Source organism: Rhinatrema bivittatum, chromosome 1, assembly GCF_901001135.1.
Source record: "Rhinatrema bivittatum chromosome 1, aRhiBiv1.1, whole genome shotgun sequence".
Taxonomy (NCBI): domain Eukaryota; kingdom Metazoa; phylum Chordata; class Amphibia; order Gymnophiona; family Rhinatrematidae; genus Rhinatrema; species Rhinatrema bivittatum.
In genome coordinates, this window is record NC_042615.1 from 51,442,675 (window position 1) to 51,470,599 (window position 27,925).

The 27,925-nt window shown below is 44.6% G+C and overlaps 1 protein-coding gene across 5 annotated transcripts in view; it reads right to left on the reverse strand.

Annotated features, from left to right (window-relative positions):
• Positions 1-27,925, reverse strand: part of NR3C2 (nuclear receptor subfamily 3 group C member 2) — a 531,591-nt gene that overhangs the window by 496,440 nt on the left and 7,226 nt on the right. The gene's annotated exons all lie outside the window — the stretch shown is intronic.

Consider the following 27,925-nt stretch of genomic DNA (forward strand, 5'->3'; position numbering starts at 1 on the left):
GGGCCAAGGGACGCCTCCTCCGTGGCTGAATCCGTTGCTCCTCCAACAGGCACGGCAATGCGGATTTCGCCCCCGTAAACAGGAACCACAAATCCATCGATAGAACACTGTCCAAGCAAAGGCTTGGGCTCGGTGGGGTTAGTCCTAACCTTCCCCTTCCTTTTAGGGGACATGGTAGAAGAAAATCAATTGAAGGAAACAATTAAAGGGAAACACCCGAGAGCGTCCGACAGCGTGGAGCACTCATGCGGCCATCTTGCCCCAGCCAAAGCTTGTTTCTTGATCAACTAGATTTATTTGTTTGCAAAAGGTGACATCCCAATTGAATCGGATTCCATCTGCCACCCTCTATTCTAGTCTAAACTTCTGCCTATAGAATTATTTGGCTGGTCACTTGTGCAAAATATTTTGCATAATCACCACCTGGGTAGCAGTGAAATCATTCGATGTCAGGATTCAAAACATGCAGCACTGCCACACACACTGTCAAGCAGAAAAAAAATCTTTTTTTTTTTAAATTTTTTTTTAACACTGTGTAATTTCCATGGTATTGCACAAACACCCCAAGTACAATAAACAGTGGTAAATGCACATAAAGCCAGAATTATCTTTGCACAGTACATATGTGAGGCGTCACGAGTCTATCACTGCTTGCACTTCAACACGATACAGCTTTACTGCTGACCAGCTTCTCTTTACCAGGTTTCTCTTTTTAGACTTGTAGCATTTATGATAATTCCAAGCACAAACTTGAAAAATAAGTTCCATCCAGAACTAAAGGAGCCTTCTTTCTGAGAGACGTACATATGCATGTCCAGGGCTATGAATGGATCACAAACAAAGAAAACCCACCCCTGTCAGAGTCTTTGTGTCTCCCATGATATATCCTGATAATCTGGTGTGGATAGAACACTTTCAAACAACTCAGCGAAGTGGCATATATGTACGTATATGGCCACGAGTAAATCTACAATAATATTTTAAAACCTGTGCATATCGTGTATGTATGTATTATAAAATACACGTCTATGCTGCAACATATAAGCATACGTATGCTTATATGCGAATACATGCAATGCATTGTAAGCAAATATAATGCACTGAACACACCTACTTTCCCTACCTATTTTTAAAATATATGTGTGGCTATTTTACGCGCAAAAATAAAGCAGGACTCACGTAAAACCAGATTTACACACATACTTCGGTATATCTTAAAAACATGCAGGCTTAAGTAAAACTACCAGTTTACCAAGCACTCCACCAGCTTGCCCCAGTCCTACTCCAGGTCATAGAGATCCTTCTAGTTCTTCAGCCTGAACTCACCCCAGTTCACCCAGACTTCCCACCCAACCAGTAATGTAGAATAAACAAGTCTGATATCAGTTACGCAAGATATTTGGCAGGTGTAAAATGTACACAAAGTAAGCTGCCAAATGTGAGTGCCTTTTAAAATAGCAACTTGTGTGCCCCACCCTGGACTGCCCCGAGACCACCCTTTTTTTCCCTGTGCAATATATGTGCACGTGAAATGTAAAGTGCATGCGTACTTTCAGCTTTTACAAAATAGCGGTTAATAAGTGAATTTTAAAAGCTCGGCGCGCACCAAAACCAGGACATACACCAATATGACTGGCCGGCACATGCCAAGCGGAATTTAAAAGCCGCCTATGTAGGCGTGTACCTCCCAGTAGTCGCACAAATGAGAAAGCCCAAAAATGGGGCGGGGAATGGGCATTCCGGGACCTTAAGATGAAATTTGCACGTAAGTATTTATGCGCCCAAGTGTGCACCGGGGTCACCTGCCACATAACCTTTACCACTGCTATGGATGACGTGTCGGTAATAAAACAAAATAAACTAGACTAGTCAATGGGGTTTTGAGGGTTGGTGCTAACAGGAGGAAAGGGAGGCTAATAACCTAGCAGGGTTTGGAAGTTCCGTCCCTTATAAAATGTCCCTACTTACCCAGTACAAGTCCCATTGAGGTGGAAGCTCCAATAGAGATACATACCATACCTGCATGTACTACTACAAGCAACGCAAAAAAGGAAAACTATCTCCCCTGGTATATTATCAAGAAATGTAGAAAAAGACCATATAGGTGTATTAACTCTGCCGTAATGTATAATTCATAGGTCATCATTTTTTGTAATCTTTTGAAAAATGTCCGTGCAACCAATGTGATCAAATGAAAAACGCTTTGTAGAAAGCTTAGGGGTAGATTTTCAAAGGGTTACGCGCATAATCCTTTAAAACCTGGCCCATTTTTCATAGGCTCAGCAGTGCACGCAAGCCCCAAGACATGCATATGTCCCGGGGCTTTGAAAAAAGGGGCTGTCCAGGGGTCCCGAGTCCTCCGGCACAGTGGCTGTGCTGGGGGTTGACGCGCCGGCAGCTGGCCGGCGCACGCAAGTTATGCCTGCCAGAGGCAGTAAAGGTAGGGGGGTATGCGAAAGGAAAGTTCCCTCCGAGGCCGCTCCAATTTCGGAGCGGCCTCGGAGGGAACGGGGAAAGCCATCGGGCCTCCCCTAGGGCTCGGCGCGCGCAAGGTGCACAAGTGTGAACCCCCTTGTGCGTGCCGACCCCGGATTTTATAACATGTGCGCGTAAGATTAAAAATCTGCCCCTCAGTTTATACTTCACAATCAACTGTTTTCATATCAAGTAGTTTTTTTGCATATCAATTATCTTGCATAGAATAGAAGAACATGTATGTTATGCTGGAGACAATCCGGATGTGGATCCTTGGGCCGACTGGCCCGAGGGAACAGTCGGTAGGCAGAACTCCCACTGGGCAACAGGATCTTCACCTGGAAACCCGAGACTCCTCCAGAGGAGCTGTGGGAGCCCGGGTTGCTAGGACTTAGGAGACTTCGCCCTGGAAGCCCGAGGTCCCCCCAGGAGGAGCCCGTAGGGACCCGGACCGCTGGGACTTAGGCGAGGCCGAAGAAACCCAGGAGTGGAATCCGAACCGGAGTCTGGGCCGGCAGCGGGCGAGCAGAAGTCGGTGTCACGAACAGAGGTCAGGGCAGGCTGAAGAAGCAGGAGTCGGAGTCACGAACCGGAGTCAAGGCAGGCTGAAGACAAGCAGGAGTCGGAGTCACGGACCGGAGTCAAGGCAGGCTGAAGACAAGCAGAGTCAGGCAAACCGTGGTCAAGGCAGGTAGCAGGCAAGCGGAGTCAGGCAGAGCGGAGTCAGGCAGGTAGCAGGCAAGCGGAGTCAGGCAAACCGTGGTCAAGGCAGGTAACAGGTAATCCAGAACGCAACTTAGAACTACAGGAAGTAGTGAACCTCGTTGCAAGGCAAAGAAGGGAAGGGACTGCAGGGCTTAAATAGCCCTGCAGCGTCTGACGTCATAGAAGGGAGGAGCCGGGTTTTCCCGCGCTGGTCCCTTTAAAAGTGGAGGACAGTCGCGCGCGCGCGCCTGGGGGCGGGACTGGCCGTGAGGCCACGCCAGCGGCAGCGTGAGAGCCGGCGCATGGCGCCCGAAGGCACTGCAGGCCCGCGGAACGCAGCAGCTCCCCGGAAAGCAGCGGCCGGGGTCCTGAGGCCGCGGAACGCGGCAGCTCCCCGGGACTCGGGAGGAAGGTAAGGCCTCGGGCGCCAGCGTGGCGACCGAGACCGCAACAGTACCCCCCTTCTTACGCCCCCTCCGCCGAGGACCAGGTTTCCCGGGATGGTCCAAATGAAATTGAGTGAGCAATGATTTGTCCAAGATGTTTCGAGCTGGCTCCCAAGAGTCCTCCTCGGAGCCACACCCCTCCCATGCCAGTAGGTATTCCCAGCGACGGGCATGGAAGCGAACGTCCAGGACTTCTCGAACCTGATACGTAGTCTCTGAAGATGTAGAGGAGGATAGCGCATCCGTGGACGGATGATGGTACCGGGACAGTACCACTGGTTTCAGCAAGGATACGTGGAACACGTTGTGGATGCGAAGTGAAGACGGAAGGCGAAGTCTGTAGGAAACGGTACCAATACGCTCCGCAACCTGAAAAGGCCCACAGTATCGAGGGGCCAACTTACGAGAGCGGTTAGGTAGTTGGAGGTTCCGAGTGCTTAACCACACCTTGGTACCTGGCAGAAAAACTGGCGCTGGTCGTCGATGACGGTTGGTATACTGCTGGACCTTTTTGCTGCGGTGGTCAGTTTGAGTTGAATCCTCTTCCAGAGATGATGTACTTGCCGTGCTGTGGCTAAGGCAGCAGGTGATGGAATGGAAATCGGAAGCGGCAAAGGAGGCCTTGGGTGACGTCCATACACAATCTGGAAAGGGGTTTGTCCAGTGGCAGCATGGGTATGGTTGTTGTAGGCGAACTCTGCCCAAGGCAGGAGAGAAGTCCAGTTATTCCCTTTTTCGGAGATAAAACTGCGAAGGAAGGCTTTAAGAGTGCGGTTCGTGCGCTCTGTCTGACCATTAGTCTGGGGGTGAAAGGCCGTGGATAAGTTTAATTGGACCCCAAATTTTCTGCAAAGGGCACGCCAAAAACGAGCCGTGAACTGTGGCCCTCGATCCGATACGATACTCTGTGGTAGACCGTGAGCCTGGAAGACGTGGGTAGTGAACAGGAGTGCGAGTTCAGGTGCAGAGGGCAGCTTAGGCAAGGGTACCAGGCGAATCATCTTAGAAAAACGGTCTACAGTTACCCAAATCACCGTATTGCCCTCCGAGAGGGGCAGATCCACTACAAAGTCCGTGGCTATGTGGGACCATGGTTCCACGGGAATAGGCAGCGGCTGCAGGAGGCCCCAGGGCCGACCACTGGGCGGTTTTTGCCGGGCACATACTGGGCATGAGTCAACATATACTCGGACGTCTTGTCGCATTCGAGGCCACCAATAATAGCGGCTAAGCAGGTCGAGCGTCCTCTCCCTGCCGGCGTGACCCCCTGAAAGCGAGTCATGGGCCCAAGCTAACACCCTTCTGCGGTCTTTGTGGGAAACCACCACTCGTCCAAGAGTGGAAACTGTGGTGCTAGCTAACTGGATTTTAGCGGGATCTATGATGTGTTGTGGAAGGTCTTCCTTCTCCTCCTGAAGCTCATAACGGGAGAGTGCGTCAGCCCGTACATTCTTCAACGCGGGTCGGTACTTCAGAATGAAATTAAAACGGTTAAAGAAAAGGGACCATCGTGCTTGTCGAGGATTAAGACGTTGGGCCTGGTTAAGGAACTCCAGGTTCTTGTGATCTGTATAAATTGTAACCGGATGGAGGGAGCCTTCCAACCACTGTCTCCATTCCTCCAGCGCAAGTTTGACCGCCAGCAACTCCTTATCCCCAATGCCGTAATTGCACTCGGCAGAGGAGAACTTCTTAGAAAAATAGGAGCAGGGTAGGAGATGTCCGGAGTTAGAGACCTGTGAGAGGACCGCTCCCACAGCAATGTTAGAGGCATCGACCTCAACAAAGAAGGGCCGTGTTGGATCTGGGTGGCGTAAACAGGTATCCTGGAGGAACGCCTCCTTTAATAGTTCGAAAGCCTCACAAGCTCCCTCAGGCCAGAGACGAGTGTTTGCCCCTTTCCGAGTTAATGCGGTTAAAGGAGCCACCAAGCGGGAGTACTGAGGAATAAAGTGTCTATAGAAGTTAGCAAACCCCAAAAAGCGTTGTAATGCTTTCAACCCCTCAGGTCGGGGCCACTTCCTGATGGCGGTTACCTTGCTGGGGTCCATCCGGAAACCTGTAGAAGACACTATAAACCCGAGGAAGGGTAACGACTCTTGTTCAAATAGACATTTTTCGAACTTGGCATACAAATGGTGGTCTCGTAAGATCTGGAGTACTTGTCTCACATGTTGCCGATGGGAGGCAAGATCCGGGGAGTGTATGAGAACATCGTCCAAATAGACGATCACGCAGGAATGCAATAAGTCACGCAGAATCTCATTCATTAAATGCTGAAAAACAGCGGGAGCGTTGCACAGTCCAAACGGCATTACTAGATATTCATAATGGCCGTCCCGGGTGTTGAACGCCGTCTTCCATTCGTCCCCGGGACGGATTCGAACCAGATTATAAGCGCCGCGGAGATCCAATTTCGTGAAGACTTGTGCTCCTTGGAGTCTGTCCAACAACTCCGGAATGAGGGGAAGCGGATACCGGTTCTTCTTGGTGATAGCATTGAGCCCACGGTAATCAATGCAAGGCCGCAAGCCTCCGTCTTTTTTGGCAACAAAAAAGAAACCTGCTCCGGCGGGGGACTTGGAAGGGCGTATGAAGCCTTTAGCCAGATTCTCAGTGATATATTCGGACATGGCCCGGGTCTCTGGCTGAGACAAGGGATAAACTCGTCCCCGTGGGGGAGTAGTACCCGGAAGCAACTCTATTGCACAGTCAAAAGGTCGGTGTTGCGGTAACAATTCCGCTTTTTCCTTGGAAAAAACATCCTGAAAGTCAGCATACGGAGCCGGTAGTACCGGTACGGTGTGGGCCAGCGGAATCCGTTGGAATCTTTTCACTTGGAGGCAGGATTGGAAACACTCCGAACTCCACTGGGTAATCTGAAAATCTTTCCAGCGAATCACAGGAGAGTGTTTCTAAAGCCAGGGTAACCCGAGAACCACCGGATGTACTGCTCTCTCCAACACTAGCAAGGAAATCTCTTCTGTGTGTAACAAGCCCGTCTGCAAAATTAACGGGACGGTCTCAGTGGAGATGCACCCTGATAAAGGAGTACCCTGAATAGAGGTTATCCGCAAGGCAGGAGTCCTAGGTCGCGTAGGGAGATTCAACTGTTGCACCAAGTCTTTAGTAATGAAGTTGCCTCCAGCCCCTGAGTCAACAAGGGCTTGTGTGAGGAAAGAACCGCCTGGATAATCCAAGGTTACTGGCATAGTACATTGAGGAGCAGGACTAAGGCAGCCTAGGGGACACTCCTCCTTTACACCTAGGCGCGGGAGTTTTCCGCCCGTTCTTTACACTGGGCAAGGTAATGGCCCTTTCCTCCACAGTACAGGCACAGTCTCAAGTCCCGGCGTCGCTGCCTTTCTTCGGGAGATAAAGATGAACGACCCACTTGCATGGGCTCGTCGGCGGCAGTTGTAGGTGAAGAAGTAGTTCCTCGTGACCCCGAACTCGAACCCGAATTCGAGGACCTGGGAATCACGGACGTCGAGCGTCGGAAAGGGCGCCCCTCTTTCGCCCTCTGCTGCAAACGCCGATCAATACGACCCGCTAAGTCAATCAGGGAACTCAGGGTCTCCGGCAGGTCCCGAGCCGCTAGTTCGTCCTTAATACGACCGGCTAAGCCTTCCAGGAACACACCCCGGAGAGCCTCATCCTGCCAGCCTACCTCGTGGGCAAGGGTGCGAAACTCCAATGCGTAGTCTGCCAAAGTCCGTGACCCTTGCCGGAGCTGAAGTAACTCTGAGGTAGCGGAAGCCTGTCGTGCTGGCTCATCGAAGGCCGCTTTGAACTCTTCCACAAAACGATTCAAGTCCCCCAGTGCAGGATCATTATTCTCCCACATGGGGGAAGCCCAATTCAGGGCCCGTCCGTCCAGAAGGGCAAAAATGTACGCCACTTTGGTACCATCAGTAGGAAACTGGTTAGGCAGTAGTGCAAAGCGCACATAACATTGATTTAAAAACCCTCGACACGCTTTGGCATCCCCGGCATAGCGAGAGGGCGCTGGGAGCTGCGTAGGGGTCTGAAGGGTTACCAGTGGTGCAGGGACAGGTGCCGGTACTGGAACGGGCGCGGACGGCTCGGTATCCATGCGAGACGCCAGCCGCTCTACTGTAGCAGCCAGGGAATCCAGGACTTGTTGTTGCTGCACCAACCGCTGGGCCAAACCCGGAATGGCCTGTAGCCCGGCGAGGTCTGCCGGATCCATGGCCTTGCAAACTGTTATGCTGGAGACAATCCGGATGTGGATCCTTGGGCCGACTGGCCCGAGGGAACAGTCGGTAGGCAGAACTCCCACTGGGCAACAGGATCTTCACCTGGAAACCCGAGACTCCTCCAGAGGAGCTGTGGGAGCCCGGGTTGCTAGGACTTAGGAGACTTCGCCCTGGAAGCCCGAGGTCCCCCCAGGAGGAGCCCGTAGGGACCCGGACCGCTGGGACTTAGGCGAGGCCGAAGAAACCCAGGAGTGGAATCCGAACCGGAGTCTGGGCCGGCAGCGGGCGAGCAGAAGTCGGTGTCACGAACCGAGGTCAGGGCAGGCTGAAGAAGCAGGAGTCGGAGTCACGAACCAGAGTCAAGGCAGGCTGAAGACAAGCAGGAGTCGGAGTCACGGACCGGAGTCAAGGCAGGCTGAAGACAAGCAGAGTCAGGCAAACCGTGGTCAAGGCAGGTAGCAGGCAAGCGGAGTCAGGCAGAGCGGAGTCAGGCAGGTAACAGGCAAGCGGAGTCAGGCAAACCGTGGTCAAGGCAGGTAACAGGTAATCCAGAACGCAACTTAGAACTACAGGAAGTAGTGAACCTCGTTGCAAGGCAAAGAAGGGAAGGGACTGCAGGGCTTAAATAGCCCTGCAGCGTCTGACGTCATAGAAGGGAGGAGCCGGGTTTTCCCGCGCTGGTCCCTTTAAAAGTGGAGGACAGTCGCGCGCGCACGCCTGGGGGAGAGACTGGCCGTGAGGCCACGCCAGCGGCAGCGTGAGAGCCGGCGCATGGCGCCCGAAGGCACTGCAGGCCCGCGGAACGCGGCAGCTCCCCGGAAAGCAGCGGCCGGGGTCCTGAGGCCGCGGAACGCGGCAGCTCCCCGGGACTCGGGAGGAAGGTAAGGCCTCGGGCGCCAGCGTGGCGACCGAGACCGCAACAATGTAGTACTTAACTGGCAGAACGTAGTTGAATCTGAAACAGGGAAAATTTACTCCGTATATGAATACTGGTGCTTTTTCATAGTGCACATACAATGATGCCATATATGAAGATCATCATATAAATTAATACACCTATATGGTCTTTTTCTACATTTCTTGATAATATATCAGGTGAGATAAATGCTATAAAATGCAAAAAAGGAAAACTATCACCTGAAGACAATATACCCGAGTTGACACACCGGTTTTTGCAGTTTTTAGTAACTTCTTACAAGCAAGCCATAAAAGTTGACAATTGGCCCAAATGAGGCACCCCGCTGGAGCTGGTAAAGCTCTTTAATAGGAATGGCCGCCGACATACTCAGCATTGTGAATGCACACCTTTTACTACCACGCTGGCCACCCTTTTCTTGCACATTCCCCACACAGCTCAAGTTCATTCAGAGGGAGCCTAATTTGTAACAATTGACAAGCACACCGTAATATGTCCGAACACATATCATAAGGACTTCGGAGGGGGTATAAATAAGGACATTAGCTAGCAAGACAGTCTGCCAACAAATGGATGCCACCCCCAGACGGTTCCTGCAAGATTGTAGCAAAAACTTGGTCCAAGAGCAAAGTGTTTTCATGCAGCATTGTCTGAATTACCATGAATACTACTCACCTCAAAAATGTTTCTAGCAGTAATCTATGTGTTTGCCATTTCTTAGCTTGCATATTACCAACCTTAACATAATGCTAAGAGTGGTTGCTACTTCTATAAGAAACTTGCTGAGCAGTCTGGATGGACCACTTGGACTTCTTCTTGGTCATTACTATGTTAGTGCTCTAAGAGGGTGGGAGAAAAATTAAAAAAAAAAAAAAGTCTCCAGCTCTGTGTATGGGGTTGATTTGGAAAAAAAAAAAACAAAAAAACAGCCTCCCTGTCCCCCAAGATAGGACTACAGCCTGCAGCCAGCCAAGACCCAAGCTCAAATGCACATATGTCACATGCACTCCCTCACAAATGGGACCTGATTACCATCTTGGACAAGACCAGCCGCTTCTACATATAAGCGCAGGAGAAGTAGATGCGGTGCAGGCAGCTGGGTTGGTTAAGATACTTAAACTGCTGCGTGTGGCTGAAAGAGTTCCACCACTGCCCATCATCCCTCAGTGAGTTACTTCACTCTCAGCACATGCCATCCTATCTTGCTCAGCCTGGACAGAGGGGTGGGAGGACTCACATGGAGGCCCAAAAGAAGAATACAAGGCAAGTACCGAGTGCAGTGTGGGGCAGATTTCATAACATGCATGCAGGCATACGTGTGCGCTCGCTACCCGGCGCGCGCACAGGCCACAGGGAGATCCCAGATTCTCTTCAGGAAGAACTGCTTAGAAATATTTCTCTTTCGTGGTCACTGAGGACAGGCTTGGACTAAGACCACGGAAAACAGCTACAAATAGGAATGGAAGTGAAGTAGACCACAATCAATTTTCAGAAGACTATATTCACTAGGAACAAGAAAAATTACGTAAAGCAATAGGACCATCTGAAAATACTAAGAGAGCTTTGAGACGTTCTGGCAGCTCTGCAGTATGACCTGTTCAACAGCTATTTAGAGTGGGAACGTGGTTCCAAAGGACTGGAGACAGGCAGATGTGGTTCCTCTTCACAAAATGTGAAGGAGGAGTCCAAGAACTACAGGCCTCGGTGGTGAGTAAATTAATAGAATCACTGACAAAATAAAAGGAAAAGGCAAGACAGGGGTGATATGATGGAGACATTTAAATACCTCCAAGATATCAATGCACAGGAAGAAACACCTTTTTATATGGAAAGGAGCCAAACCTCTTTCAAAGGCAAGTAAGAAGGAGAATGAGGAGTCATGGGATGAGGGTGATAGTGAGTTGACTTAGGAGTAATCTAAGGAAATGTTTATTTTCAGAAAGTGTGGTGGATTCACACAAGAGCAGTATCTGAATTCAAGAAAGCATGGAAAAAGGAGTGGTATGGATTGTAGAGCTGAGCAGTTGTTGATGAGGATGGGCAGCTTAGACAGGCCCTATGGTCTTTTTCTGCTATGAAAGTGCAGTTTCTGTAAGACAATGGATTTGCAAGCTCCAAGGCAGCAAAATCTTCATTAGTGATACTGAAGAAGAGCTATTGGGAAAAGGTTTTCCTTTTTGCAAATAATACCAAAATCTGTAACATGATAGACAGACACCCTGAAAGGTGTGGAAAACATGAGAAGGGATCAAGTGAAACTTGAGAAGAGGAGGAGGGACCTCCAGGAGCCTGGAGAGGCCTGCCTGTAGGCCCTTCCAGTATGGAGGGTGCCCTGCAAGGCCTCTTCCCCTGAAGAGACGAGGCCCAAGGCCAGGGAATGGAAGAGGTGTTTCCTCTCCCCCAATAAAGGAACAAGAGTTGAAGGAAACAGAGTCTTCCAGTTGGAGGGATACCCCAAGGAAGACCAGAGTGTGGAGGACACTGGAGAGACATGCACTCTGCTGGAAGGACAAAGGACCTGTGAGGATAGGAGCCTGGTGGACTGAGGAGACAGAGATGGAGTTTGATAGAGGTGCAAAAAGTGACCTCTAACATATTTGGGGCGATGAGCCCCATGTTGTATGTGGGAATCAGGGCATAGGAGGGGAAAGATTTTTGGGAGAAGGGAGTGAAATAGAAGGGAGGTTTATGTACAGATGGTATCATAGACTTGTGATACAGTTAAGAGGCATTGTACTTCCTATCTTGACTGAGTATCCTGTGAACACTGAATTCTTCAGCATTATCTACTACCTTCCATATTATGAACATAGTTGCTGGCTGGAGATCCCAAAAAGAAATACAAGTTAAATGTTTGATTATACCTGTGGCTAATATGGTTGTGTAAGGTCTCAGTGAATGCCAGCAACAGAAACTTCCTTGAGGAACAGGGATCATAAAGGTGAGCTTGACAGAGGGATTCCCTGACCAGTTCAAGAATGACTCACTCATCCCTCTTTGCTGAACCCTAAATTTTTTATTTATTTATTTATTTATTTGAGAGCCTGACTCTTAGTGCCAACAGAATCAGATCCGCTCTTTATTGTGTGCCCTGATAGGGGAGTTACCATCAGAACCATTAATCTCCATACTCTTCAACACTGGTGGGTGTCTGCAGAAGTTACACAGACATCTAGTTTATTTCAGATAAACCTACGCCCGGACAGCTCCTGGTCATGCTTGAGTGAGTCCGTGAAGTGCAGAGCAGCTGCTAGCAGAGTTCCAGATTCCAAGATGAGAGAGTGGGAACAGGAAGCATCATGGAGCGCAAGAGAGAGATCTGGCTCCCCTGCTCAGCGACTCTGATGCTCTTGGGGTGATAAATAAGGAATACCTACACAAAACTCTCCAAATGGGAGGATTGCCATGATTCAGCTACTAAGAGCATGGGAAATACAGGGTCCTTCCAATTGAAGAAGAAAAGAATTTCTCTCATTAAGGAAACAGAAATCAGCCTTAAATGCTATTCCTCTGAAACAAGAGGGTGCTGATAGAGTGCCTATGTTGTTTTAGGCTCATTGCTTCTTCTGAAAGCTGAGAAGTGAATTCAATACGCTGGTGAAATGCAAACTGTATAGATAATTCATTGACAATAAAGCAGTATGAAACTACTCCTACTGTACAGAATACTTTGATATGGGATTTTCCACCTAGATTTGCACTGGCAGGCACCACTCAAGGTCCACTTTTACAAGTGGCATACCAAAGCTGTTTGAAAAGACCCCATAGTTTTTTTAAGGAGATGTACCCAGAATGGCAGCCTCATATGATCTCCCTCCCCCTTCTGTTATTTTACTGCATTATAGCATGCACATGCCTATATTTGTATCTATTTGCCATGGGATTTTCACAGCAATTCTTTTAAATTGCCCAGGCATATGTGGCTATTTCCTGAGCAAACACCTTCTGACGTTTTGAATTTCATTTACAATCTGCCAGTACAGCACTGTGAATCAAAGTGCTCAAGCTGTAAAAAATGCTGATCATAACCACTGCAAAGTGATACTTCATGCCGTAGTCCCTCTTTTTCATTATCTAGAACCAAGAAGCCTTTATAGATTCTTGTATTGTGCAGTTAAGAACCACATAATAACAACTTCTAAAATCAGCAGAAAATGTCTATTTTTAAAAAACTAGCATGTCACAGCTAAATATTTCTTATGGCTCAGTCAATTGTCAATCACAACTATACCAAGCCCTGTAGAAACAATCATGCATCATTTCTGGTTTTCCTTCAGCATTGTTTTGCTATTGCTGGAAGGCAGTAAGAAGTTAACGTGCACCCTTTCAAAGCACAGTTGCGCTGCTATAATTAACAGGCAGCTGAACATGTAAACCGATTTGATATGATTTTATATACCGACCTTCATGACTCCTGTCATGAAGGTCGGTATATAAAAGAATTAAATAAATAAATAAATAAATAAACATCATGGAGTTTTGAACTATCGCATCTCATCCTTTAAAAAAAAAAAACCAACCCACTTATGAGTGAGTTTAGAAGTTATTTCTGTGTGGCATTAATCTGCACAATAACTTAACTACTACTAGTAGTTTGGGGATTTTGGGCACAGTTGCAAGTAGTCCATATTTAGCTGTATAACAATAACAAAAGTTTCTAACCGCTACATACAGAAAGAAGAATTTCAATAAGAAGTGCATCCTTAAGTACCATGCATGACTCATGAAGAGAAATATCCTCTGTTACAACATAGATCTGACAGTGAATGTGTATAATAATAAAAGTAAAGAATTGTGATTGCCATGTTAGTCCATTTATTGGACTAACTTAATACATCTGGAACCAGATATCAAGATAAAAACAAACTCAATATAATCCACCATCAATAAATACAAATAGACATGCAGATGGCCCAAAAAATATATTCTAAAGAGACTGATAAATTTGTTTTATAAATGGGAATTCATAAATCGTGGTAAAAATCACTGAAGTCTATACATGCCCTTTACAGAGTTTAATCATAGCCCACAATAGCATCCCCCCCCCCTTTTTTTTTTTTTTTTTTTTTAAACAAATTCAATTTTTTCAATAAGCAAAAAAATGTTTTCCTAAACTAAAGCAGTTCAACTATATATAAAATAAATATCAACTGTCAACTTAGCCTTTCATGGAGACAAAAGTCAATTTCAATTCCAAAAATTAAAAAATTCAACACTTAACTCCTTGCATACAAACACTGGAACAGTTCAGTAATGCATGGTGGCATCAATGTGAATACAGCATTCAGTTCCATGCTGTTGTGCCCGGTCTCAGACGACTGCGACCTCTCATGCTCACCTCTTTTTTCCCTGCACCATCAATCATTGGGAGAATGGCGGCCTCCGCCAACCAACGCCGACTTCCCCGGCATCCCCGGGACATCTTGGGCAGTGCCGACCGCCATCTTACTTCCGGCATCACCTAGGTGCGCGCGCACATGCAGAGCCTCCTTATGAATACGTCATGGTGGGAACCTCGGGGGCGTCCCCTCCCGATGACATCAACACCGCTAGTGTACTTATACGGACTGGCCCATTGCTAAGACGAGTTAGCAAGGAGTTCTCTCGCTTGTTAAATCCGCTCTAACTTGGATCTTCTGTTCCAGACTCTACTCCTGGCATTCGGATGCTCTGAGTTCCCGCTCCTCAGGGGCTCTTCCGCATCTTGGCTATCCGCTCCTCGGACGGCCCTCCTGCCTGGGACTTCCTGACCTGCTCCTCGGGTATCTCTGCTGGGACTTCCTTGTGTGAATACATTCTCCAACTTCTATCAACTTTACTGAAGATTCCACGGCGTACTCCGTTCCTCGGGCCACTACCATTCTTCAGTCTGTCTACGCTACTCTATCTGTGCCTCAGGATATTCCACCATCTATATGAGGTCTACAGCCTGGTTCCTGTATCACTGACCTCTGCCTCCTTGGCATCTACAGTACAGCTTCCTCGGTATACCCCGTGCTCCGGGCCACTACCGGATCTGCATTCAGAGGTATTTACATTAGCCTGCAGGCATCCCCGGGTGTACCCCATGCTGCGGGCCACTATCGGACCTTTGTATCTACATCATCATCCTGACTACTGTAATTGCTCAAAGACTGTGTTTATTACATTTCCCGCTCCTCAGATTATGTACCATCTTTTCTCCTTAATAAAGTCTCTCTCACAGCTGTGTCCTACATCACTGAGACCACGCCCACCGGTGAGGCCCATGGGGCTCCTCCCTGGGGGCGGAGACATCTCTCACCTTGGCCTGGGGTTCACAAATTCATCAAAACCATAACACATGCGTGTAAACGCAACTCGACATGTTCAGCATTTATAAAATGGGCAATTACTGGTCATCAATATCTGACGTAGCTATGTTTCGACGAATGTCTCACCTGCATGGGGAACTCTGCTGTAAAGCAGCGATATCTCAGTTAAAAAAAAAAAGGGGGCATCTATAGTCTTTAGTGATTTTTAATACGATTTAAGAATGCCCATTTATAAAACAAATTTATCTATCACTTTAGAATATATTTTTGGGCCATCCACAGTGGACTATTTGTACTAGATTTTAAGAATCATCCTTTCTTCATCTCAGACACACACACACAATAAGAAACAGATATGATTATATCTTGATACTTTTAAAGATGTTACATAGAAACGGGATGGCAGAGAAAGACTATATGGCCAATCTAGCCTTCCCATCCACACCAACTACTCGGCTCTACAATCTCTACCACTCCCTCAGAGATCCCCTATGCTTATTCGATGTTTTCCTGAATTCAAATAATGTCCTTGTCTCCACCGCCATCACTGGAAGGTTCTAACATGCATCCACATACTCACTGTAAATAAATATTTGTTTAGATTACTCCTGAGTCTACCCCTTTTAACCTTCATCCCATGACCCCCTCATTCCAGAGCCTCATCTCCGTTAAAAGAGACCCTGCCTCCTGTGCATTGATACCTTGGAGATATTTAAATGCCTCTATCATATCTCCCTTATCCTGCATTTCCTCTAGGGTATACATGTTAAGATTTTTAAATTTGTCCACATGCACTTTTCAGTCGAGACCAGTGGCCATTTCAGTAGCCACTCTCTAGACTGATTCAATGTTTATATCCTTTTGTAGGTGCTGTCTTCAGAACTGTATACAATATTCCAAATGAGGTTTCACCAGGGACCTACACCTCCTTTTTCTGCTGATCATTTCTCTATCTATACACACAAGGCATGTACAGAATAGAACCCCAAACCTGTCCTGGGGACCCCATAGCCAGTCGGGTTTTCAGGATTTCCAAAATTAATATGTACGAGAGAATTCTGCATACCCTGAAGACTCAGTTTATGGAAATGTATCTCATGCATATTCGTTGCGGGTATCCTGAAAACCTGACTGGCTATGGGGTCCCCAGGACAGGTTTAGAAAGCCCTGCATTAAAGGCCTATCTAGTCCAATCCACCTTAAACACCTAGACCGGGTGTCCAAGCCATTGGATGGTTGCTCCTTCCTGCATCTGGGGAGGAGAATAAATGTCCAGCTCCAGGAAGGAGCAAAACAGGCCTGGAACAGGAGGAGAAAGCTCCAGGAACTACATGAATGCCTGACTTTTTCTGTAGCACTACTGAGGTAAGCAGGCTTTTGCTATTTTTTCTGATATTGTGAAGGACAAAACGTGTTCTCTTTTTGAAAAGCTGGAATCCAGGCCATTACTATCCTCCAACAGCTCCTCCTTAAGCGAAGGGACATCCCACACTATCACATCAAGCATCTTTTTGGCTTTTCCCATCCTTTTAGAGATTGCAGTACAAAAGCATCTCAAGAAAGATATAGCAGAATTAGAAAAGGTACAGAGAAGGGCGACAGAGAAGGGCAACAAAGTTGATGAAGGGGATGGAACAGCTCCCCTATGAGGAAAGGCTAAAGAGGTTAGGTCTCTTCAGCTTGGAGAAGAGACAGCTCAGGGAAAATATGATAGAGGTGTATAAAATAATGAGTGGAATGGAATGAATGAAAATTGTTTACTCTTTCGAAAAGTACAAAGGCCAGGGGACATACAATGAATGTAGTTACTAGGTGATACATTTAAAACTAATAAGAGAAAGTATTTTTTTTACTCTAGAATTTGTTTCCAGAGGATGTGGTGAAAGCTAATAGTATAGCTGAGTTTAAAAAAAGGTTTGGACAAGATCCTGGAAGAAAAGTCCATTAACAATTATTAAGGTAGAGTTGCAGAAATCCACTGCTTATTCTTGGGATAAGCAGCTTGGACTCTGTCTACTCTTTGGGATCCTGCCAAATATTTGTGACTTGGATTGGCCACTATTGGAAACAGGATACTGGGCCTGATGGATCTTTGACCCAGTATTGCAAATCTTATGTACTTATGTTCTCAGTCACCTGTTTGGCCAATTTAAGAACAGATATAATCTGAATTAGGATCATCGGAGATGGGTGAACAAAGCTCTAAAGTAAGTAAAACATTTATATAGCAAAATAATTAGATCAACTGAAAAAAAAAATGGAGAAAAAACCCAACAGATCAACTAAAAGATAGATACAAAACCATTCTCTACATTTACAAAACAGATATCAACAAAGCCAAAAAAGATTTCTATGCTGAAAGAATACACAATTACCAATTTAATTCCAGAGAACTCTTCACTTACATCAAAGAACTTACTCAACATAACAAACCCCCTTTACCTAAACACCAGCAATTAATTACATCCGATAATTTCGCCACTTTCTTCAGAGACAAAATACTCAACCTCAACATGAACATATCAACAATTAATGAAGATACTATATCCCTTCCAAACATACCCAATTCAAAATGGTCACTTTTTGATACTACATCTTCTACTGAAGTTCAAAAAATGAATCCCGCATCACATCCAATTGATGCTATCCCAATAAAAATACTCAAACTAACCTCCAACATCATCACTAGGCCAATTGCAAACATAATAAATCTTTCATTAAATGAAGGCATTTTCCCTGACAAATTGAAATGTGCTGTGATTAAGCCAACGCCCAAGAAATCTCACCTGGATCAATCTGACATCACCAACTACAGACCTATTTCCAATCTCCCTTTCATAGCTAAAATAATTGAAAAAATTGTCAATCAACAACTTTCAGAACATTTAGAAAAACATAACATACTTTTCCCGGCACAGCATGGATTTAGAAACACTTAGCACAGAAACTCTTTTAATATCTCTCTCCAACGAAATCTAAAGAGGACTAGATAATGGCCAAAAATTAATCCTCATACTCCTTGATATATCGGCAGCATTTGATACAAGATCCTACTGAAAAGATTAAAGGAAATTGGTCTATGCGACATCACCATCAATTGGTTCTCTTCATACCTATCCAACAGGTCATACATAGTAAGAACTAATTACAAAGAATCTAGACCAATATCACTTCCGCATGGAGTTCCTCAAGGATCTTCACTATCATCTACGCTTTTCAACATTTATCTACTACCACTATGTAAACTACTCTCAGATCTTGAATTATCTCATTACATTTATTCTGATGACGTTCAAATTCTTATCCCATTTAATGATAACATAACCAGTACACTAAACCTTTGGAACACTCACCTCACTGCAATCCAACACTTATTAGTTACAAATGGCTCTCACTCTAAAACCACAATAAAACAGAAACTCTCTATATATGCAACAAATCCTCACCTGTATTTGACCTCCAGCTTAACAGTTACATAACTGACAAAAAAATTATACTCAATGTAAGAGACCTAGGAATTAATTTAGACTCTGAACTAAACTTTAAAAAACACATTAACAACATAATAAAAGAGGGATTCTATAAACTTCAAGTACTAAAAAAGATCAAACCTCTCCTTCACCATCAAGATTATCGTACAGTTTTACAATCCCTCTTATTCTCCAAACTAGATTATTGCAATGCAATTCTCATTGGCTTACCCGCTTTCACAATCAAACCTCTTCAACTTCTCCAAAATGCTGCAGCAAGATCAATCAACAGCAGCAAAAGATCAGATCATATCACCCCAGTTCTCAAAGAACTGCATTGGCTCCCAATTACGTATAGAATTCAGTATAAACCTCTCTCTCTTATTCATAAGGTCTTATACAACAACGAGACAAAATGGATGGATACGATACTTCATTTCAAAGTCCCAAAGAGAAATCTGCGCTCCACTAATACTGGACTCCTTGCAACTATCTCCCCAAAATTAACCCGCTTCAACTCAACAAGAGAACATACTTTCTCATTGACCGGGCCTCTTTTATGGAACACCCTCCCCACTGAGCTAAGAATTGAGCCATCATCACAAACATTAAAAAAAAAAAAAATTAAAAACATGGCTCTTTGAGAAAGCATACCCAACATAATAAGAAGGATCATCATCATCATCACCACTCTATTTAATGTTTGCAAATCCTACTTTATTTCATCTCCTCTTTAATTAATTCTCCCTCTATTTTTTATCTATCTTCTCTCTATTATTTATCACAATGTAACCTTTTCTTTTTTAATTTGTAATATGTAAACCAATGTGATGACTTAAGTTGAATGTCAGTATATAAAAAACAAATAAATAAAAATGGCAACATCTGGAATGCTATGTACACTAATTCTCTTAGTATGAGAAATAAAGTCCTGGATCTAGAGGCAGTCATGGAAGACGCTGACTTGGATGTAGTTGTACATGGAAAATCCATAATTGGGATTATAGCAGTACTGGGCTATTCAAGAAGGACAGTAAGGAGGAGGAGAGAAGGAGTGGCACTGTATGTAGAAAAAATAATATTAAAGCAACAGAACTGTAAGACATACAAGGTAGGAGGAGGCACTGAGGGTTAATCTAGAAAGAGGGAATGGAACATCTATTTATATTGGTGTAATATACAGACCTCCATCACAGACAGAGGAGGTAGATAGAGATTTACTGGAGGATATTCACAACAATTGTCATGAAAGGGTAGGTGCTACTGTTAGGGGATTTCAATCTGCCAGATATCGATTGGGACATGCCTGCTGCAGTGTCTTCTAAAAGCATGGAGATCTGGATTCTCTGCAAAGAGAAATGTTCTGTCAACTGCTAATGGAATCTATATGGGGCGGTGGGGAGTGATGCTGGACCTGGTGCTTACCAATGGAGATATAGTGTTTGTGATGTTGGATTGGCGATCATCTAGGATCTAGTGATCACCGGATGGTGTGGTTCAGTATTAGAATGCAGGAGATGAAAGTTCATTCAAAGGCAAGAGTCCTAGACGTCAGGAAAACTAACTTTGTTAAAACCGGGGCGTACCTCCAGAGTTAGCTAGGTGTGAAAATCTAGGGGGAACCGCTGTCGCTCCTTGTGACCTTGGGCAAGTCACTTTACCCTCCATTGCCTAGGTTCAAACTTAGGGGGTCATTTTCTACCGCTTATCGCATGCGATAGCTTGCCGGGGGTGGAGTCGGGGCAGCGAGGGGGTGGACGCTGCGATGTCTTCGCTGGCGGGGATAAGGTAAGCACAGTTATCGTCGCCAGTAGTGCGCCCAATAGCACCACCTTTCACGGTGGCGCTACTGGATGCGAAAGCCGGCAGCGAAAACACCACGGTGGTGCGCAGGATGCTGGCTTTCACAGGCCCCCCCCCCCCCCCGCTTTCGCTGGATTCACCATTCTGCATTACAATGGTGAATCCAGGCCTTAGATTGTAAGCCCTCTGGGAATAGGGAAATACCTATAGTACCTGAATGTAATCCACTTTGAAGCACTGAAAAAAAAGCGTGAAAAGCAGAATATAAATCTAAAAAGAAAAGCAGCGGGCAAAACTAAAAGGAAATGCTATAAGGGCAACTAATCTTTTTGTTAGGAAAGTAAAGGAGTAGGAAAAAGAAGTTGCTTTGGTTTTCCTAAAATAACTGAAAAGGTAAGGAAAAAAAAAAGCGTTCATATACCACAAGAGATCACAGAAAGCAGACAGGCAACGTTATGTGGAAAGCTAAGAGAAGCTGGGAAAGTAGTCAGGAATGCAAATAGAAGAAAATATAGCAAGTATGATAAAACAGGGACAAGACTTTTTTTTTGGTATGTTAGCAATAGGAGGACGTGTAAAAGTGGAACCGTGAGTCTAGGACTCTCGCCTATGAATGAACCTTCACCACCTGTGTTCTAATACTGAACCACACCATCCTGTGATCACTGGATCCCAGATGATCATCCACGATAGCATCAGAAACGCTCTCTCCATTTGTAAGCACCAGGTCCCAGCACCACTTTATGTGAGTTCTGTTATCAACTGATAAACAGATCTCCCTTCAGAAAATCCAAACTCTCTCAGCTTCTAGATGACACCACATCTGTGATGTCCCAATCAACATCCAGCAGATTGATGTCACCTAGCAAAAGCATCTCATTTTTCACAGAAGTTTTGTGAATATCTTCCAAGAAATCTCTAATCCATTGCTTCTGCCTGAGATGGTCTGTTTATCACATCAATACAGATAAATTTTCCATTCTTCTCCTTTCGATATAACCCACAGTTCCTCCTCCTTACCTCTTAAGCCCTGCAGTTCTATTGCTTTAATATTATGTCTTATAGAGAAAGCCAGTCCCCCTTTTCTTCCTTCCCTGTCTTTCCAGAATAGATTGCAGCCCAGTATAACCGTGTCCCAGTCATTGTTTTCTGTGTACTACGTCTCTGCGACAGCCACTACATCCCAGTCAGCCTCTTCTAACGACTGCTTCTAGATCCGGGACTTTATTTCCCATACTATGAGTATTAGTGTACACAGCTTTCCAGATGCTGGGTTGTTTTTTTTTCCTATTTCTTTATAAGTGTTCAAAGATTCACTTACATGAGTACTTTTTACTTACTTAATGGCTTTGTTTACTCATCCCCAAAAATGCTAGTTTAAAGCCACTATTACTACTACTACTACTTATCACTTCTATAGCGCTATGCGACATATGCAATGCTGTACTAAAATACATGAGACAGGCCCCGCTCAATAGAGCTTCCTCAATAGGTGTGCCAATCTCTGCTAGAAGACACCGCACCCTTTCTTTGCCAGGAGGACCCCCATCTCTGCTCAGCACTCCCTGAAACATCACTCCATGATAAAAGGAAGCCGAAATGCTCTTGGCGGCGGCAGCCACGCAAGCCACTCATTCACCTCCAGAATGCAAACTTCCTATCCTTGGCTGGGAGGACCGAGGGAAGTACCTTTTGCCTTTACCATCCCTCCCAGGCTGAAAACACAAAAAAAGACATTTGATAACACTTTTACTACTGAAACAGAACAACTACTAAAATTGTTTTGTTAGCAGGAAAGAGAAAAAGGGCAGTGGAGTGGCGTGTCCTGAAAAAGTCAGAGCAGACCATGTAATACTGGAATATCAGGTTGCCGTGGAGTAGCAAGAGTCAGGAGAAGGTGTGGTTAGTAATACAGGGAAACTTCTGGTGGGGGGGGGGGGGGGGGGGTGAGGGGGGGGGGACGACACACACACGTATCTAAATCCCTTCAGTTTGCCCACCTACTGTATAAGCGAGTAATGACAGCATTGCTTCCTCTTCCCTTCCCTTTGGAAGTTGTTTCAAATGCCAGAAGGGGGTGTGTGTGTGTGTGTGTGTGTGTCTGTCTGTCTCTCTCTCTCTCTGAAGTTCAGCAACTGTGAAGCATGTATTCCTACTGCCTGGATTACAATCATCTTTGTCCATCCAAACTATTCATCGCCGTCGTTCTTCACTTTATAGCAAAGATAGCTTAGTGCCTGAGCTGTTGAACTTACTAAAGCCATCCCAATATTCTTTCCAAATGGAAAAAGCACAGGCACCTTGATGCCTGTTCTTTTAAATGGTCGTATGAGAAATCACCACAAATATTACTGTATTGAAAGGTAAGTATATCTATCTAAGCTACTGTAACTCTAGTATTGTCTAACTCAGACACACTTTTTCAAAACTGATAAAGACTAAATGTGTTTCCAGATTTAATTTGCTTCTGTTTTTTTTCTATTATTTAATTAATTGTAACAAAATAAGAGTTGACTGCAATAAGTTACGGCAAACTTTGGAGGATACTCTCAGCATTTAAATGCTACCCAAACGTCTATATGATAAAATGCAAATATCTACCAATTATGGAAACTTACCAAACTGATTGAAATAAATCAAGGAGTAAGAGAAGGATACAGTTTATTGCCAACACTGTTAAATACCTATATTGATGAGCATCTTAGAGAACGGAAGAATTTAATTGACTGCAGAATTCTACTACATCACAATATACATTTATAAATATGATAGTTTTTGCTGATAACCAAATATACAACTGAAGAAAGAACTCTTTCTGTCTACCAGGTACCTGTGACCTAAACTGGCCACTGTCAGAGATAGGATGTTGGGCTTGATGCACCTTGATCAGACCCAGCATGGCATAACAAATAAATGGCATCCATTCCTATCAATTTATCGTAACATCCATGGATTTCGAGGTGCAAAAAAAATGAAGAGGTCCATATTCAAAAGCATTTAGCCGGCTAACTCAGAAGTTAGCCGGCTAAATGAATATTTGGGCAGATATCCAGCTAAATTCTAGCCGGCTCACTTAGAGGCATTCCAGAGGTGTTCCTGGGAGGAGTTGAATTAGCCAGCTAAGTTAACCAGCTAACTCTGATATTCAGAGTTAGCTGGTTAATAATATAGCCAGCTAAGCCTGGTCGGGCCAGAGAGCTGCCCTAAAGTTAGTCTGTTAAAAATGAACCGGCTAACTTTAAAAAGGTAGCCGGCCATATTCAATAGTGTGGTTTTACTATTCAATATACCTCCAGAGTTAAGACGCATAAGTTTATCAGACCTGTGTGCGAATATGGACCTCGACATGCATAAGATCGATGAAAGGACGTAACAGACAAAGATAGTTCTTTTCTTATAACTTCATTCCTGATCCTAAATACCAGGAAACTCAGCTGTTATAAGGAACAATGGAAACAAAATGTATAAAGAAAGGAAAATGGAAGATTTCCAAAAAAAAAAAAAAAAAAAAAAAAAAAGTTCTTCGACATTGACCTACAGGAAAAAAAAAAAAAAAAGATCTAAGCAGCAGACCTAGGAAAAGATGGACCGGCGATGATCTATATTAAAGCCGTTAACAGGCACTGTTGCCTGACCTTTGACAGATGACGACGAAGCGGAACGCACAAAATGATACTTTGTTTCCACAAAGATGACATAAGAAAATAAAAAGAGTACAGAAGCGGAGGACTGTTTTTGGGGGTTTTTTTTAGAAGCTGCTGCAATAAGCTGTGTTTAACGAAACAGGGGCCACTCAAAGCCAATGCAAGAAAAAAAAGTTTTTCCGTTGTTCTGTGCAGACCTGACACCTCTGATAAGCATTTCTTAAATAAGAGACTGCAAACAGTGCAGCATTCACAGCCCCCCCCCCCCCCCCCCCCGAGAATGAGGGAGCTGCAGCCGTCCTGCAATCACGACATCCACAGGTCGGCTCAGGGGCATCCTCTGCGCTTTCTGCCTCTCAGCTGAAGGATCGTTACTGCAGTGGCCAGGCTGGATGGGGCCGGGAAACGGAAGGAGGAAAAGAGCCCTGGGACAGCGAGTTAAAGTCTCACGGTGAATTAGCCCAGCTGACACAGGTTCAAACTGAACCGGAAGCCAACAAGAGTAAAAAAAAAAAAAAAGTATTCACAAGATAAACCTACCCCCTCTAGGATTATAATTTTCTCAGTTTTTTTGACATGGGGATATGTATGCTAAAAATCAAAACAAGAAACTCTGTAAATTGATTAATTATGTAATCTGCAGCAACCCCGCCCCCAACACCACTACCGGTTGACCAAAGGAACAGGAGCTTGGTTTGGAAATCAAACTTCGGTATCTTGCATGGCAGCACGAAGTTCTGGCGCTAGGCCCTGAGGCCTGCCCCCACCCCGTGTCCAATTGCGTGCATTAAAAAGAACCTCCACCACCTTAAAAACTACCCACGTTCTGCGCACAATGAAAGAAAAGAAAATTCTCACTAGTGACTGGAAACAGGCATTAAGTAACATGTTGGCAAAGATCTGGCATGTGATCGAGGCACAAAGCTGACAGGCTTCTGGATAATATTCATTAGAACTGGTTTGCAAGAACAAACAGCTTGTCAGAGACTTGACATAATAAGCAATCATCGCCTGATGCAGTTATTCAGATTTTTTCCAAGTTCAAAACACACAGTCCTCTTGAAATGCTTTTTGATTCACAGTGGCACCCAAACCAGAGCAGAGCGAAGCGCACAACAGCACTGGAGTTTTGAGAGATTTCAGTAGCATTACATGTAGCACTCGGCACACACAGACAGCAGAATGTGGGGATCCATTCCATTAAATCTGGTTTGTTTTTCTTAAGGAGAACTATAATGCACTTTTGGGCTATTTATCACCCTCTCCCCCCTTTGATATGGTCAACCCATGCCTGCAAAATGAAACAGGTTTCTGCACTCTGGAGTTGATAGCATCATTTGCAACATGACTACATGAACATTAATCCAGCATAACAAACTATGATGGCATCAGGCAAGCAAATGTTTGCTCAGCTATGACTGTCTGCTAATTCTGCGTCAACCATCCAGCACACATGTACAGGGATAATAACGGCACCCTAAAGAGAAAAGGCAACTTTCTCAGTCAAACAAGGCACACGAGAGGCAAAAGCCAGAGTCCAAAAAAAAAAAAAAGGTGAACGCAGAAAATCAGGGGAACAGCTTTTTCCAAAGGACACAGCAGGGAAATCCCTAACCACCTTTGGTCTTTGAATAAAATGAAGAAAAAATGAGTGAAAGATTATTCCATGGTATCAAGTAAAAAAGGGAAAACATACTGTTTTTACTGCCAAATAATACTAAAATGCATGTATACATTTCAAAACAAATTCATATTTAAAAGCAAACATGGAGCAAGCTACTCCTTTTGGGGAAGAGAGAGTGGACACTGTCTCCTTAATGACAGCCTATCAAATTTATTATAATCTAATTTTCAACAAGTTCCACGCAGTCCTACTTTCCGGGACACGCGCATATAATCACGCATATACATGGAGCTAAAAAATAAAATAATCCCTGTCGGTATCCCCTTAGATCCCCTGGTATGAACTGAAAATCTGGTATGGACAGACCACTAAACACAAAAGTTATTGGGAGTTGGGAAGCAGTGGGAGAGGGCCAGGGCACACAAATGTAGGTTAAAAATCTGCCCATCTTATTATTCCTTGGCTGTCTGAAAAGTCTCCATTTTCTCTTCCTGGACTGGATGTTGAGTTGCCACCTGCAACATTCTGGCTTTTAAACCGACAAGAGGTCCTGTTTGATATTCAATAAATTTCCATGTCACAGAGCCTACATCATGTTACGGACCCTGGTATCTAATTACTTATTTAAACCATTTCTTGGAAGCATAAATTCGAAGATAGTCTTGAAAGAATGTTTGTGCATCGGTTTTTAAACATCAGGTTTGCTATATGTACATTCATCTAGCATTCCTCAAATGCCTGCAACACAAGACTTCCACACAAAATTCAGAAGATACCAATAAAACCAATATATTTTTAAGAGGTGCATTTCAAAGTAAGAATATCAGATTTAAAGCAATACCAGCATGAAATCTGGGCCTTGCAGAGTGGTTGATACATACATAAGTCCTAATTGTTTGTAGAGGGGACACATTACATTTGCAGGAATATTTATTTTGTGGCATGTGTATGGTACAACATAGCAAAAGAGAAAGACAAGGCTAGGAAAATGATAGGGATCCCCCAAGATGCAGCATATACTGCTACATTCTGAGCCATGGGCCTGATCCTCAAAATCTCCTTTAAGTCAAGAGTATAACTGTTTGTGATATATTTATGAGATAGATAACACACATACCAATGAGATGACCACATGGGTTCTAATGATGAACAGATGAACCCCAATTTTCTCAGACATACACTATGATGACAGATTAACAACTGAAAGGCCCATCTTCCCTTTGTACAGACCCTTCTTGGTTTCTGGCTTTACTTCCTCTTCTCCTCCACCAAGAATCCTCGTGCTTGTCCCATGCATTTTTTTTTTATTTTGATACTATTTTTGCCCTAACTTTCTGTGCAGAATGAAAACTAGGAATCTCAATGGATTTTGTTCCTTTTTATCTGCCACCAAACTTTCAAAAGAGAAGTTTTTCCTGGACTGTTGCTTTAGCTTACCAGTCCTCCTTATTGTGCTCACTGTGCCCAGATTGCCTGGGGCATATGTAATGAATCCTAAGTTATCAGTAAACAGAGGTGAAAGGCAATGACTTATCCGGAATACTAGTTATAACAAGTGGAAACCCAAGAAATATCACAGAAGGTATGGTTTTGTAAAAGGCTGCCTATACTCACTCACTCTCTGGCCACACTCTCACTCTGCCTCTGCTTCCAGAACCCGAAAGGGGACCCAGACCACACACAGACCATGAGACAGAGGAGCGAACCTGCCTGCACTACCTGGTAGCCATTTTTAAGCAGCTGCTATAAAAGCCATAGTACAAACTTTCTTTTTGGTTTTTTTTTTTACGGCATCATTTTTGTCTCAAAAATACACTTTTTCGACAAAACTAAGCCTTTTTCTCTTTACAAAGACACCTCAGCCACGTGTGTAGGCAAACAGGAAATGACCTGTGCATCCACACAGACAAGGTGAGTTTGCTATTAATATTCAGATGGTAATAATAGACCAAAGCCAATCCACCTGTAAAAGTGCTTCTGCAAGAAGCACTGCATTAAAACACAAATATTTCCACTGATAGCAGGAAAGTGAAATTGTCTATACTGTCTGCCCTCTGATGAATATTTCTGGACTTCTGATCAGATCAGAACGTGTGTTGGTCTGTGTGCAAACCACAATGTTCATACAATTAAAGTACATCAGAACATGGTGGCGCCAGTCCTCTTACTCAGTTTTTAAACCATTAAAGACGGACAAGCAAAATGCCTTAAAAGTTACAGCACCACTGTTTGCTTATTTTGATGTTTAGACAGATAGTTTTCCCCACTAACACTGCCTCATAATTAGGAAAAAAAGGCAAAGCAAACACATAGAAAAAAAAACCCCACA